At 32.7% G+C, this 14,331-nt stretch overlaps 1 protein-coding gene across 1 annotated transcript in view; it reads left to right on the top strand.

Moving 5' to 3' along the window:
- The first annotated feature begins 13,911 nt into the window (after positions 1-13,911).
- Positions 13,912-14,331, top strand: part of LOC110102736 (probable protein arginine N-methyltransferase 6.2) — a 47,413-nt gene continuing 46,993 nt past the window's right edge. The window contains 1 exon segment of the mRNA XM_028700557.1: positions 13,912-13,983. The gene's annotated coding sequence lies outside the window, so the exon portion shown is untranslated.

Consider the following 14,331-nt stretch of genomic DNA (forward strand, 5'->3'; position numbering starts at 1 on the left):
TGTAGGCCTGGGTTACCCAGTGATAATCAACTTTGTTAAATTAAATTAGTTGGTTATAAATTAGAAAAATAAAAGTAACTTCGGCAGTTTATTAATTAAGTTTGTTGGTTGATTTTAAAAATTATTCTAAAGTTTGATATTTAGGAATCTTCTATCCTAATGAATTTTAGCTTATGTTTTGATCTCCTAATTAAATCTAACTTCTTTTAAACTTTAAATGGGTTAGAAGTTAATTATTAGATTAGTTAGATTTGATTTAGATTTTATGTTTTAGGTTTGCGATTTAATGATTATAAATGTTAATTATAATTTGATTAAGAACTAAGTATTTTTTTTAATACATTTTAAGAGTTAGGTTATGATTAATTAGTTTATTATTAGTAGATTAAAGAAAAAATAAAATCTAGGAAAATGTAACACTAAGTTTTTGTTTTGATATCTTTATCTATAGGGAGCATGTACCCTAAGTCTATATTATCTAAGACTCATCCTTTAATTTTTGTCCTTAGGTGCACTAAAGTTGTAGGATTAAAAGAAGTTTTGTTTTCTAACCCTTAGGACTTTCATACATGTATCAATAAGCTTAAGGATTTATACATAAAAGTACAATAATAAGTAGAAAAGTAGTAAAAAGACGAGAAGTAGTGAGAAAGACGAATGAATGGAGTAGAAAGAAAAGAATGAAAATCAAACATAAAAGGAACACTACAGGAAAATCACCCACCTCCGGCGGCTTTTTTCGGTGGAATTTGACCAATTTCCGGCTATTTTTTAATTTTCCGGCGGTTTTCCGGCGGCTTTCGTGCCTCCGGAAAAAACGGCGTAGGAAAATAATTTCCGGCTGCTTTTTCCGGCGGCAAATAAATCCGGCGGTTTGACGGCGGTCAAAAACCGTCGGTTGAAATAAAAAAAAAAAGAACCCGCTCCCGCTGAAACCGCTCCCCGGCGGCTCTGGCGGCACGCAAGCAACCCGCTCCGGCGGGCGGTCGCACCAGGCCTTGGATCGCGCCGGACCAGACCGCGTCACGTCGGAACGGGCTCGCGTGAGCCAGGCGAGCCCGAGTGCGCCAACGAGCCCGCTCCCGCGCTGCCTTCGCTGAGTTTCGAACCGTGGACCTCCTCACCCGCTGCCCCGCTCCCTGACCACTGCGCCGTTTCTGCAAAATAGTTAAAACTAAGTATTTTTTTATTTATATTAAAAAAGTCTGAATATTATAATTAAACATTATTAATTTAAAATTTTTATTTTAACTGATAATTAAAATAAATTAGTTAAGTAAAGCCGCCGGTAATCCGTCGGAAAGCCGCCGGAAAATTCCGCGGATAATTTTGCGGGAAATTAGAAGGCGCAAAATTTTGCGGGGAAATTAACCGTCGGAAAGCAGCCAGAAAGCCGCCGAAAAAATCCGCGGGAAAATTTTGCTGGAAATTAGCCGTCGCAAAATTTTGCGGGGAAATTAGCCGTCGGAAAACCGTCGGAAAGCCGTCGGAAAGCCACCGGAAAATTTTGTTGGAAATTAGCCGTCAAAAACCGCCAGAAAGCCGCCGGAAAGCCGTCGGAAAATTGACCGCCGGAAAGCCGCCGGAAAATTCCACCGGTAATAAGTGATTTTCCTGTAGAGGAATGTAGGCATTGTTATTATTGGGCACACTTCTTTGAAGCCAAGTGTACCTCTAAAACAACATTCTCCCTAATTCGAAATGATATGAATAAGGAAGATGGTATTTTCAGTGCCCTTTTCTGTCCCCACATTCCAAATAAAGCACTTGACACATTTAAAATGATTGACCAAACTATTATCTAAACAAAGCTCAAAGCGACGAAAAGGAACAAGCTCCAAAAAAAAAAAAACTAAACTCAAAACAAGTCCTCTTTTTTTTTTTAAATATATCTAAAATTCTACATTTAAAGCAAACACTAGTAAAAAAAATCAATTCAAATAAGAAAGATCACCCACATAAAAAAGATCATTCATTCTAAAACAAAGACATCAAAGAGTCTTTCAACCCAAAGCCAATAATAAGACCATAAATCCCAAAAAAGACTTACAAAAATTTCAAATAAAACTACACATAAAACTCTTATCGAAAAGAAAGCCAAAACATCAAAACTCTCTTTGACACAAAATCAACCAAGTGCTTTTTATTTTATTTGGTATGGGGTAAATCCATAAAGCTTTCCAACAAGAAAGTTTTATAAAATCTCTCATTGTAAAGCATTCATGAGACTTAGCATAAAAGCCTTCTAATACAATATAAATCTAAAACCAATGATAAATCATCTAAACATAAGCAAATCAAGACTTTTTTAACATAAGGCTTCCCACAAAACTCTCTCATTAAACAAATTCATAAAACTTTCGTGTAAAGCATGCAACCTCTCAAAAATGTTTTATAAATAAAATTGCGAACACCTCAGCACAAAGACACTTATGGTACCTCTAATGCACCTGATGTCCTGACTTTCATGTAGAATTTAAACAAGTAGAGAGAAAATAGAGAGAAATGAAGATTTAAGAAAGCATGGAAAACATCTCATCTCCCACCAATAGTTCGAGAGAAGTATTTCATACCACACATAAGAGTGATAGTGCAACTCTCCTTTTCTAATTACCACATGAAACATTGAAAAGCATTTTATACTTATTTTCATCACAGTAGGCTACTAATGTAGATGACAAATTTAATAGAAGCTTTCAAATTTCCCTTCAACAACCAAAAGAAAATCTCTTTCAGATTGACACCATTTAATCAAATAGAGAAAGAAGCCTCCAACTCTTAAAGGAAATGAAATGTGATCAATATCAAATCCAGAAAATATGCTATAATGAAGATCTTGAACATAAGAACCCATATGCTCATATACATGCTTTGTCATTAACGAAAGACTACTTGGAAATGAAATGAATTTCAACACATTATTTGCAAAGAACTCTAAGCTTATTCTCCATAATTTTAAAAGAAAATTTTAGCAATATTGCATTTATGCCATTGTCTAGCAACTACGAAACATAAACCCTTCTCATAAGCAACAATAATGTAAAGGTTTTTTTTTTTTTTAAAAAAGATGTCATGGTTTAAACAATCACTTTTATAAAGTAAATTTTGCTTCAAACAAATTCTCACGTGTATTAATCCTAACAATCCCAAAAGCATTTGTTGATGAAACTCTACATGATCCTTAAATACTATTCATGTAAAATTTTTGGAATTAAAGCTCAATGTAATGCTCTATATGTGTATACATATGCAAGATCATGAAACATGATAGAAAGGCTATAAATTCATATCCAAGTTTTGTATTTCATAAGATGTATGAGTGTATAAAGAAAATATTTCATTTTGTTCCACTTTCTCCTTCGCAAAGGTAGATGAAAAAATGCATGAATACAACTTCCAATGGTTTCCCCCTTTAATTTGGATCTATATTATTATATTCATAAACATTAGCACAGACACTCCAAGTGTATGTCCCCACCTCTTTTTGTGAAGAAATGTCAAAGTTTCCATGATCCTTCACATGCATAAAACAAGAGCTAACCAAATCATCATGATACTAAAATAATAACCATTTGAGTGTGTATATGTATATGTACCGATAACTATTTGGCATTGAAATTTTCATGAATGACATCCACATAGAAGAGGTAATAGAAGAAAGCAATCTCTCTAAGGCATTAATCAAATAGCTAGCATGCAGGGTCAAAGAGATGATGTAGAACAATCTCTTTTTGATGTATTACCATGCCACACTTAAACTGCTAAGCCAAAAACATGATTCAAAAGTAAAGCTCATACATCAACTATCCATTTCAAAATAAGCCAAGCCAACATATATTATGGCAAGATGAACAATGGCCATCATAGGGCATGAACGCAATGAAGGGCTTCACAAAGGTGCTAACATTGGAGTGAACATAGTAATTAGTACTTTGCATCTACATTCATTTATGAAAAGTTCATATGCACATTTAATTGAAACACATCAACAAAACCTTGCTTAAGATTCACCAACATTCATCATAAAAAAAATTCCAATCATAAGATTCATGAGTTTTAGTTAATGCAAAGTTTTATCTTAAAACAAAGCCTCACCATTCTCTAAACATACATTTGGTTGGAAACATCGCCAAAGAATATGCTCAAAGGTCACCAAAATTCACCATTAGCAAAGTGTCAACCATATGAAAACTTATGAAATCACTTGGGGCAAATTACCATAGAAGCTAAAACCTCCACAATCGCATATCCTCATGAAAGCTTTAGATAGATATTTGAAAAGGGTTATTTGAAACTTATCAAAAACTTATTACCAACATTTGTAATCAAAAGAGCATTAGACACTTCAATTAGGAGATTTGGGAGGAACTTCATTAACATAAATATACCCAAACTCATAGAAGAAAACATGTGAAACCTTTATATCTAAATACGGTCACACAACACTTAGTTAAGTAGCTTCCTATGCAAACCCAACCTTCATGAGTTACTAACCAAATATCAAAAGTATTTCTTTAAAGCATTTCACCAAACACCCTATATGTATGTTTTAGTGAAGAAAGAGCATGGCTTCTCAAACTTTGCCACCATTCACACTTAAAATCTCTAAACCATGTGGCATAAAACAAATGTAGGCTCACATGCTAATTATCCACTTCAAAACAAAGTAAATCAACAAGTTGGATAGAAGTGTAAAATAACAAATTATGATGAAATCAACTACTATCATCACAAGCCATTAAAGGATTTAGCTCAATGAATGAATGCATTCACTTAGAAATCTATGGAGCAAGAGGTGTAATGACATATACACCATAAAACATCATTTATATTTTATGTTAAAAAGCCTTTGACTAAGTAGCATGAAACTTGCATTAACACGGTCCTCTTCCAACTAAATCAGCCAAAAGATTTTAGATGGGAATGAGGTACAAATAAAGCCAAGGAAAAGGAAGAAGATGATTGAGAGGAAGAAGAGCAAGAGAAAGGAGAAAAAAGGAAGTAAAGAAGAAGAAGAAGAAGAAGAAGAAGAAGAAGAAGGAGAAGAAGTAAATAGAATGGGATAATACTCACCTTGCAACGAGGGAAAGTTTGGACCGGTCCCAGCGTCGGGAGCAGGGAAGTCGGCAATCCAGGCGGCTTTGGACTGGAGCTAAGCTTCAGTTTCTCCTGGAACTCGCGACCACACTGAGAGACCTAGATGTGGAGCAGGAGGGGGATCTCGGTCGGATTCTTCTTGGGATTTTTGAATCATGAGAGGGGGAGATCGAGCTTCAGCTTTGGAACCGAGAGGCAGCGACTGAGAGCAAGAGGGAGAGAGTGCGAATGAGAGATTGAGAGAGAGAGAGAGGGAACCCATGAGACTGAGGGAGCCAAAGGCTTTCTCCAAGCCTTCTAAATGTCTCTCGATATTATGCTTCGCTCAAAACTCCGAAAAAGGCCCTATGACACTCTATTTTCTGTAAAGTCGCTCTACTCAACTTCTCATTCGAGGGTTCATGCGACTGAGAGGCCTGGGCTATGAAAGAATTCAAATTTTGGAGAGATTGAAACTGTCAAAATTATTCCCTGATTTGGGAACAAATTCAAAAATCATTAGAAAGTCAAATGGAGTTTGATTAATATAATATTGGGTTTATTAGACCATAACTATGATAAAATTGAGTTGGGTTTGGATATGAATTTAGTTCATATTTTCTTGATTTAGAATTGGGCTGGGCTCAATTGATTTGATTAAATAGAACTAAACTCAAATTGAAATTGATTTGGATCAAATCGAGCTCATCACAGTCAAAAAAAATTGTTCGGGCTTGAATGAATTGGGTCGAGTCTAATTAAAATCAATTTAGATTGATTCGAGTTCGAATTGGACTCGACAAGGACTAAATAAGCCGATCGAAGGTGCTCGAGAGTATTCGAGCAAAAATCGAGATCAATAGGTACCTACGGGGAGTGGACATAGATCAGGATGGACCGAACCACTATTAATCTAATGTGTTCTTTCCTTTTATTATTTTCATATTTATTTTTCTTACGAATAACTATGTGGGTGAAAATGTTGATTTATCTTTTTTTTTATGAATTTAATTCATTTTTGCATTAAGGTATAAAAAAATTCTTCATCGTGAAATTACACTACTTAGCTAATGGGTGACTGGAGTGTACGTCATTTATAAATTTCTCACTTAAACATTAAGACATGCTTGTAAAATTACATTGTTTTAAAGGTGTAGATATTTGTGTTGTGTTTTTCTTCACGGGTGATTTTCCTATTTAAAAAAACAAAATATCAAGAAAATTAAGTAATAATATGTCATAATATACATTAAATAATTAGTTTGAAAGTAAAATCATACTCTTCCACTTTTTTTTTTTTCCAGTGGCTTTCAGCCTTGTATTTGATATATATTTCATACTACGCTTTTGAGGATCTTTTAATTTTGTAATGTCACCCTGTGTAAACTTGTGTTTCTTGCTCTTCCCATAAAGAATCAAATTAGTATTTTCAGACATATCCTTCATCTCAGCTAACATATATTATTAGACCTCCTCATTTAGTTGTTCTCGTGTGCTAATTTGATATGTAAATCTGCTGATATAATTTATGAATATAAATCCACTGTTAGTTTCATAATTATTCTTAGAAGAGTTTTAAATTTTGGCATGAATATATATATATATATTTTCAAGCTCTTGCTCACCATTACAATAGTAGGTACTTCTTGGGCATTTTCACAATATCCATCTTCCTCAAAATTCTCATATAGTGAGAACACATAAATCTATCATTTCAAACTTCTTGCAGGTGCATTGAATGATTCTATTATGTGCATCAAAACTAATAACATAAGTATTAGAATGATCCTTTTTATCTTTGCAACAAGCAAAAAACTTTGAAGAATCATAGGTAACAAACTCTATACTCAATCCACCCATACCCTGTAAAAATTCTTCTTCAAAACATGAATATAATTTTCTTGAATAAAATTAAATAGCTTGCTTTAATATTATGCTACCTTTTATTACAGGTTTTATTTTGGATTGGCTGCATTTGTAATCCTCATCATATCCATTCTGATGTCAATTCCTCATCACCTTTTCTAAACCTAGAAAATAATGAAATGTCACGACTCACATTATTAGTAGACTCAATATATTATGGATAGAATGCCTTTGTTAAAATAATCCTTATTGAATGTTGTTGACCACTTATTACTTATTCTATAAAGATCCTCCAGCTAACCATGATCGTGAAGGTTCACTTCTATGGTCATTTCATCCCATGTATTCTCAAACTCATCCTCAGAGTTACAGTTGCTCAAACACTTATGGAAGAGACCTTTTACTTTGTTGTTGCTATTGAAGCATGATACTTTTGATGGAGCCTTTTTATGGATATGCCATTGGAAAAGTTTATAGCGACTGTGAGGTAATACAACTTCTATGGCCCTAACCATTACTTGGTCTTGATCCATAAATATTATTTTTGGATTGTTTATCACATATTATTCACATAAAAGTTATAAACAGCCACGTAAATGATTCAATCATCTCTTTTGACAAGAAGATCACTCCAAACAAAATGTTTTGCCAATAATTATTGATCCTGACAAAAGGTGCACATACCAAATTATACTTATTAAGCTTATAACTAGTATTATAAATCACCACATCACCAAAGTAGTTATAATCTATCCTACCAATTCCATCAGCAAAAAAAAATTAACAATCTATCAAATTCATCAATTTGGACATCACAAACGAACATGTTATCATCAACTTGATGTTTTTTAAATAACTAAATCAAAGTATTAGTTTGCTCAAATTCAATATTTGTTCTTTTTATTTTTTGAATAATGTTATACTCATCCCTCTTAGAGAATCTAATATTCTTGACACCTCCAACTTCATCAACAAGGAAGTAAAATGCATCAATAGTTCTTATCTCGGCTTCTATCATTAATTTAAGAACTGAAGCTTTTTCATCGCACACATTCCTACATGATCAAAGTAGATGCCGGTTTCTGCCCTTGGACAATCATGATTGTGGTTTTTAATAAATTTTTTGACCTTCTAATATGTAGCTTCATCTACTTTAAACCTAATCATAGTTGGACAACCAGTTCGGGAGTCTGATTTCTGATATTTCATTTGGATATTAAGATCAAACATCTTCTTAAAACCATCTTTTGAATGAAGTTCTTAGATTTTATTTTTATAGAATTTGACCAGTAACTGTAATGATCCTTACAAACACTAAAAATAAGATTATGGGCATAATTACAGTAAACATTATATGTCTCTTTCTCATTAACATAAACTTTATGATAAATAAGCAATAAATACGCAGTAATTAAGCAGTTAAAATGCAAAAAATATGCAACAAATATGCATAAAATATGTAATAATTATGTAGTAAAAACATAAAAAATGCGTAATAAATACGTAACAAATGCGCAAAACAATTTACAAAGTCCTTAAGGTACATTCAGCTTACTACTGATTGAAAGGGGCAGAGCTAAAAAATAAATATATGAGCATTTTATATTACGGTGATTCGCAGTTGAAATCCAAGGAAATAAAAACATATGAGCTGATGATCCCTTCTAAAGACAATTACAAGTAAACCTTAGGCACATTGTTGATAAAAGAGCCCATCTTTGTAAAAGAAAACTAAGACTTCATAATATGCATCAAATATAAGGCCAATATGCATTATTTGGACTTTTAAATAACTTAATTCAAAAATTAATAATTTCAAAAATGTAGATAAGTTGAAACCTACATCTTTGTAAAGAAAACTTTAATTAATTTTTGAAATACTAATAATCGCTACATTGCTATAAAGAAAATTTGGAAGGAGCTAAATTTTACTGATAAGTTGAACTTTCCCTCTGGTTGCACTTCATTTAATTTTTCTACTTCCTGGGAGTTGACTTCCTGGATCTCTGCAAACATATTTTTTTCCTTCGCGCCCTGTCAGAATGTCGTCTGCTTGTAAAAATAAATGTCCTTCTCCAAATCAATTTTCATCTTCATTAGCATTTTTTTCTATGAAATTTTTTGCTAAAAGCCTTATATATTATGGTGATCCGTGGCTGAAATCCTGTAAAAGAAGCGAAAATCCTAAATTTAACGTTTGGACTGGTTGGGCTGCAAGATAATTGATTTGGATCGGGTTGGGCTGCAAGATAAATTAATATCCACGTGGGCGTCTTCCACGTAGAAAAACCACGTGTAACAATTTATTGGAGTCCGAACGTAGCTCTACGTCTAGAGTTCGCACAAAATAATTGATGAGGACATCCAACCTTGGGGAGTTTATTAGAGACGGGGTTGATGATCGACGACCATGATTTCACCGCTTTATTTTTGATTCATTTATTATATTTGATTTATTGTTGTTTATTTTTTAATTTTACCCTTACTTGAGGGATTAGTTATTTGTCATCCTTAGGGACATTTTTGTCTTTTATTTCTTCATTATAAACTTTATCTATTTATATCCCCTCCTCCTATTTCCAGAGTGTATTAAAGAACATTATGAAAATTTTGGCAAATGTCTCTTATGTGATAAGGCTCAATTATACATACCTCATGAGGCATACAAGTACAGAATTGGGGAATGATTATTATATAATGAAAATGAAGTAATAACTTATGCGACACAAGATGATGAAGATGTCGGGGAGATGAAACAACTAAGGGAGCAAATCATATATGTATTGGTTAATGAGATGAATTAGATTCATTCTACACATAGTTCTCTAAGGGCATTGTTCATATGTTTTACATGAGTAGAGTGAAATATAAATCTTTATTATTACTTTTTATTTGTTATAGAAACTTTCTTGTCTTCTTATCATTTTATTGTTATGAAGTGACTTTTTATAAAGCAATCATATATGGAACCAGAGTTTGACTTATATTTTATGTCATCCTATTATCTTGTTTTAAACTTGTCTATTGATATTGCTTTCATGTTGAGCAATACATGCTCTTTCACACACATTACTTAGAAAACTAGTAGAAACAAATGAATTTTTTTCCTTAACGCAAAAAAAATAAAAATGTGTGTTACCCTTTTCATAATCCCAATTATTTAATGAGTAAGGGGTTTGCCTTTAGAGGCAATATATTGGCCTAAGCCATACCTTATGAAGTATTGTCATTTTTGGCCTACTCAATCCATTTAGGATGTGCCTTATAGTGGAGCAATTATTATGTGTGGAGTCCGGATGTAGATCTATGTTTGAAATTCAGTCCTTGGTTGACACGTGTTTTTGGGTGAATTTCTATTTTTCAGCCACGTGGATTTTCTTAAATAATGTGTGACCCAATGATTTGGCTCAGCTATTTTAATTTTTTTTTTGCCAGCACGATGAGACACCCAATCCGAAGGTAATATTTTTCAAGAAAATAAAGGCAATGAGTCATGATAATTCTGAAATCATGTGGAAATGCAAAAGTTTTTTGGTTTTGTTGTTAGGTCATTTTTCATTATTTTTTGGTTAGAAGGTCCTTTCATCTGATGTTTTTGAAATTTGACTAGTAACTGTAATGTTTCTTGCAAACACTAAAATTAAAATTATGTGCATACCTACAGTACATCTTATATCCATCCTCACACTTGTATGCGTCCTGTGTGCAATGAAAAAAATATTAAGAGAAAACAATTCACAAAAGTGTGTATAACCTTTTGTAATAATTCTCTATGCATATAGTGCACAACTTGTACACATTCTATACAGACTATAAACAATGTCCTCAAGAAATTTAATACAAAATAGTTTGTACCGTGTATCTAAATGGAAATGTCATATGTAGACAATTTTCCAAAAAAATCCATCAAAAACACAAATAAAAATCATTGAGCATCGTGTATATGATCAGAAATGTCATATGGTCTTTCAATCTTTCTAACTTAACTTTTCAAAATTTTCAAAAATGAGAAAAAAAATATTACACATGTCTATTCTATTTGAGGCATTTGTCATAAAAATAAAATTGAAGAATAGACCCTATTTCCTAACCGAATTGACTTCCCGTTCACCCAACCTTACAATCTCTGCACTATTCTGTAAACTCTCCATGGTTGGTTGTAGTTTTCTTAACTAAAAGTTTTTAGTCTACGCTATGTCCTGAGAGCATATCATCTCATTAGATAATTGAACATCCTCTAAAGTAGTCTCAATCTTCTTCGTTTGTTCCTCCAAAATTTTGGGGATGATTCTCTAAAAAATTTATTACGTGAAATCCTAAATTTCAGGAACGAGAGTCACTGGTGTTTTTTTTTTTTAAAATGAATGTCATATAAAATAGTTGGGTCGGGTCTTCGGGTCATTTATTAAAATTATTAACATGGCTGCAAAAAAATTCATGTCAATAAAGGATTGGAGTCCAGACGGAGCTACTTCTGTACTTTACAAGTAAAAACTTCTTATAGTGTCATGCTTTTTGATGTTTGCAATTTCCTCAACTGATTGGAAGAAATGCATATCTAAGATTATATAGACTTGGGCACTGGTTCATCCCATCCTACTCAGAATTGAGAAGATTTCCAGCGCTGCAAGGTATTAAATATCTAACAAAGCCAGATGTATATGCCCAGCCTTTTTGACTATCATATTCTTCCAGTCTGTAACTAGTCATCTAGTTTCACAGCTTTACTGTCCCAGTTCAACTCCAAACACCTGAAAATTTATTAGATCAGCCATTTCTACACTCCCATTCTGATAATCATAAGTGCCAAGAGAACAAAGTTTCTTTTAATATAAGCATGAAGTATAGGAAATTTTTTTCAATATATGTTAACCATTTTAGAATACTGTGTAGAATTTGTTTTGATTATGACGGACGTGTTGAGGTAGTATGTATAGTTCCTAATGTATCTAGCTACCATAAGTTGTAAAACTTAATCCCTTGTATGGCCAGAAAGTTTAGGGATTCTCATTGTTGTAAATTTTAAAATATATTCAATATTCTTTAAACTCAATATTAGATATTATATTAGCTAACCTTATCCAATTAATATGTAACAATTTATTCTGGATTTCAAATAATTTTTATTATGTATTTCCTTACATTGAAATAGCAATTTAGATATATAGATTTTTTTTTTTCATGATAAGTAATTACATACTTTTTTAAATTCAATCTTAAATTTTTTGCCAAAATATATTATTATTTTTTTTGAAATATAATTTTTTATGAAGTAATTTGAAAGATTTTTTTTTCAGATTATTTTTAAGTATGATTGTATATTCTTAAAAAAATTTATTTATATTTTGATATTTAAAAGTAAAATAATATTTGTTGAAATTGGATAAAAGTTTAATTTAGAATTATTAGTTTGTTATATACATTTTAAAAAGTTTTGGCAGTTAAAAAATTTTCAGACATCTCAATATAAAAGTATCAAGGTACTTTAGTTAGAATAGGAGATGGAAAGTTATACTATCCAAGTAAACTATTATGATTTTTGTGCAACGATTTTAAAAAGTAACTTTTTATGCAAAAGTTTCACAACCTAATTTACTGAGAGTTGTAGCCATTTCAAACACACATTGAGTTGATCTCAGTAATACATTTCAAAGTGCGATTAAAGAAAGAGTGTTTTGTGTCTTCTGTGATGTCATTTGATAGAAAAATTATTCGGTGTGGACTCCGGGCATAGCTCTACATCCAGACTCCAATAAAATGTCATCACTTATGGCTTGACAACCCTGCTTGGCTCGATGACTGACCCTGACCAAACGCAAAAAGTTACTTTTTATTAAGGCGTTTCAATTTTTCAAAATCAATCGAGACGTTTCAGTTTTTCAAAATCGATGGGGGCGTTTTATTATCTCGTGTTAAAGTCACTTTTCTTCTTCGTCCAAAGCTGCTTCTGTTTGCTTTAGATTTTCGTTGCAGAAACACTAGTCATGACTAAGGTTAATTTTTTATTACCCGTATAAGAAGCTTTTTCACGAAATATGTTAGTTTTTTTTTTCTACGAGATATCTTAATTTTATTCGTTCTTCAAATGTCAAGTTAGGGTTTAGGTTTAGGATTTTTTTATACTCTGTACCAATGTGTACTGGTGTGCACCTATGGGTACTAGTGCGTACTTGTGCGTACAAGTGGATACCGGTGTGTACCGGTGGATATCATTGTGTATTGGTAGATATTGATGTGTTTTGACATCCATTATTTATTGTTCAAATGAAGAATTTAACATTTCATTTCAATGACTATTTATTTCATTTTTTTGCTCATGTGTTCCTTTCTTGTGTGTTTATGTGAAGTTTTGTGTACCTTGAGTACTTCTAGGTACCGCATTTGGGTACTACAGGGTACCCCATCTAGGTATATCTGTATAACATTTTTGTGTACCTTTTGGTGAAGGTTATCATTTTGGTGAGAGTGTGCCCAAAAAACTTTGCCTAGCTAGTAAGCCAAAAATTTTATTTAATAAAAGAAATTGTTGGTTAATTGATGAAATAAAATAAAATTTTATTTAATACTTTTTCAAATAAAAATAGAACAAGTTTGAAATGCATTTTTATAAAATATACTATTATATGTAAAAAATTGAAATATATTTAAAAAATTAAAATGCATAATTCATCTATTTTATACTTAAATTTATAAAAATATTTTTTTTTTCTAATTTTGAATTAACTTTAAATAAAATTTGAATTAAGTTATGCATAACGGTAACTTCGTATTTGGGCGCATCTAGACTTCAAATTGAATAGTTACTAATTTATTTTTCAGTCCGATAACCCTTGCGCATTCTCTATAAATAGAGCCCTAATCTCAGTTTATTTTTTATTTTTGTCCTTCCTCCCGACTCCCTTCTCTACTCTCTATTAACTTAACTTGTTCAAGAGGTCGACCGCAAATGCATCAATGCGGAAGAATCTCCCGCTCACGAGATCTACCCTGGCCTCGGAAGACTCTCCCCGTTCAGACGAATGGCTCTCGATGCTGAAGAAGGTAGATCTCTCAATCTCATGATTCTCATTATGCATCTTGTAGTATCCGGAAGGGTTAGGGAGCTTTAGGGGTTGTTTGGATGTTGGATTTATGCCGATTATGAGTAGGATTTATGCCAAATCCTGCCATACGGGATTTGATCACCTGCTAATTCTCCTCACGGCAGAATAAATCCTACGAATTTATGGGATTTGGCCGAAGAAGCGCGTGAAAGGGCGAAAGGTAGTTACCTTCACAGCGAGCGATCACCCGTAGTTGCTTCCGATTAAAATGTTGTGACTTCCGATCCGACAGAAAGGGAACGTGGTCGAAGGAGTGAAGTCGAACAGCAACGAAGGAGCCGAAGAA

This window comes from Dendrobium catenatum, unplaced genomic scaffold (genome assembly GCF_001605985.2).
Source record: "Dendrobium catenatum unplaced genomic scaffold, ASM160598v2 fragScaff_scaffold_1557, whole genome shotgun sequence".
Lineage (NCBI taxonomy): Eukaryota > Viridiplantae > Streptophyta > Magnoliopsida > Asparagales > Orchidaceae > Dendrobium > Dendrobium catenatum.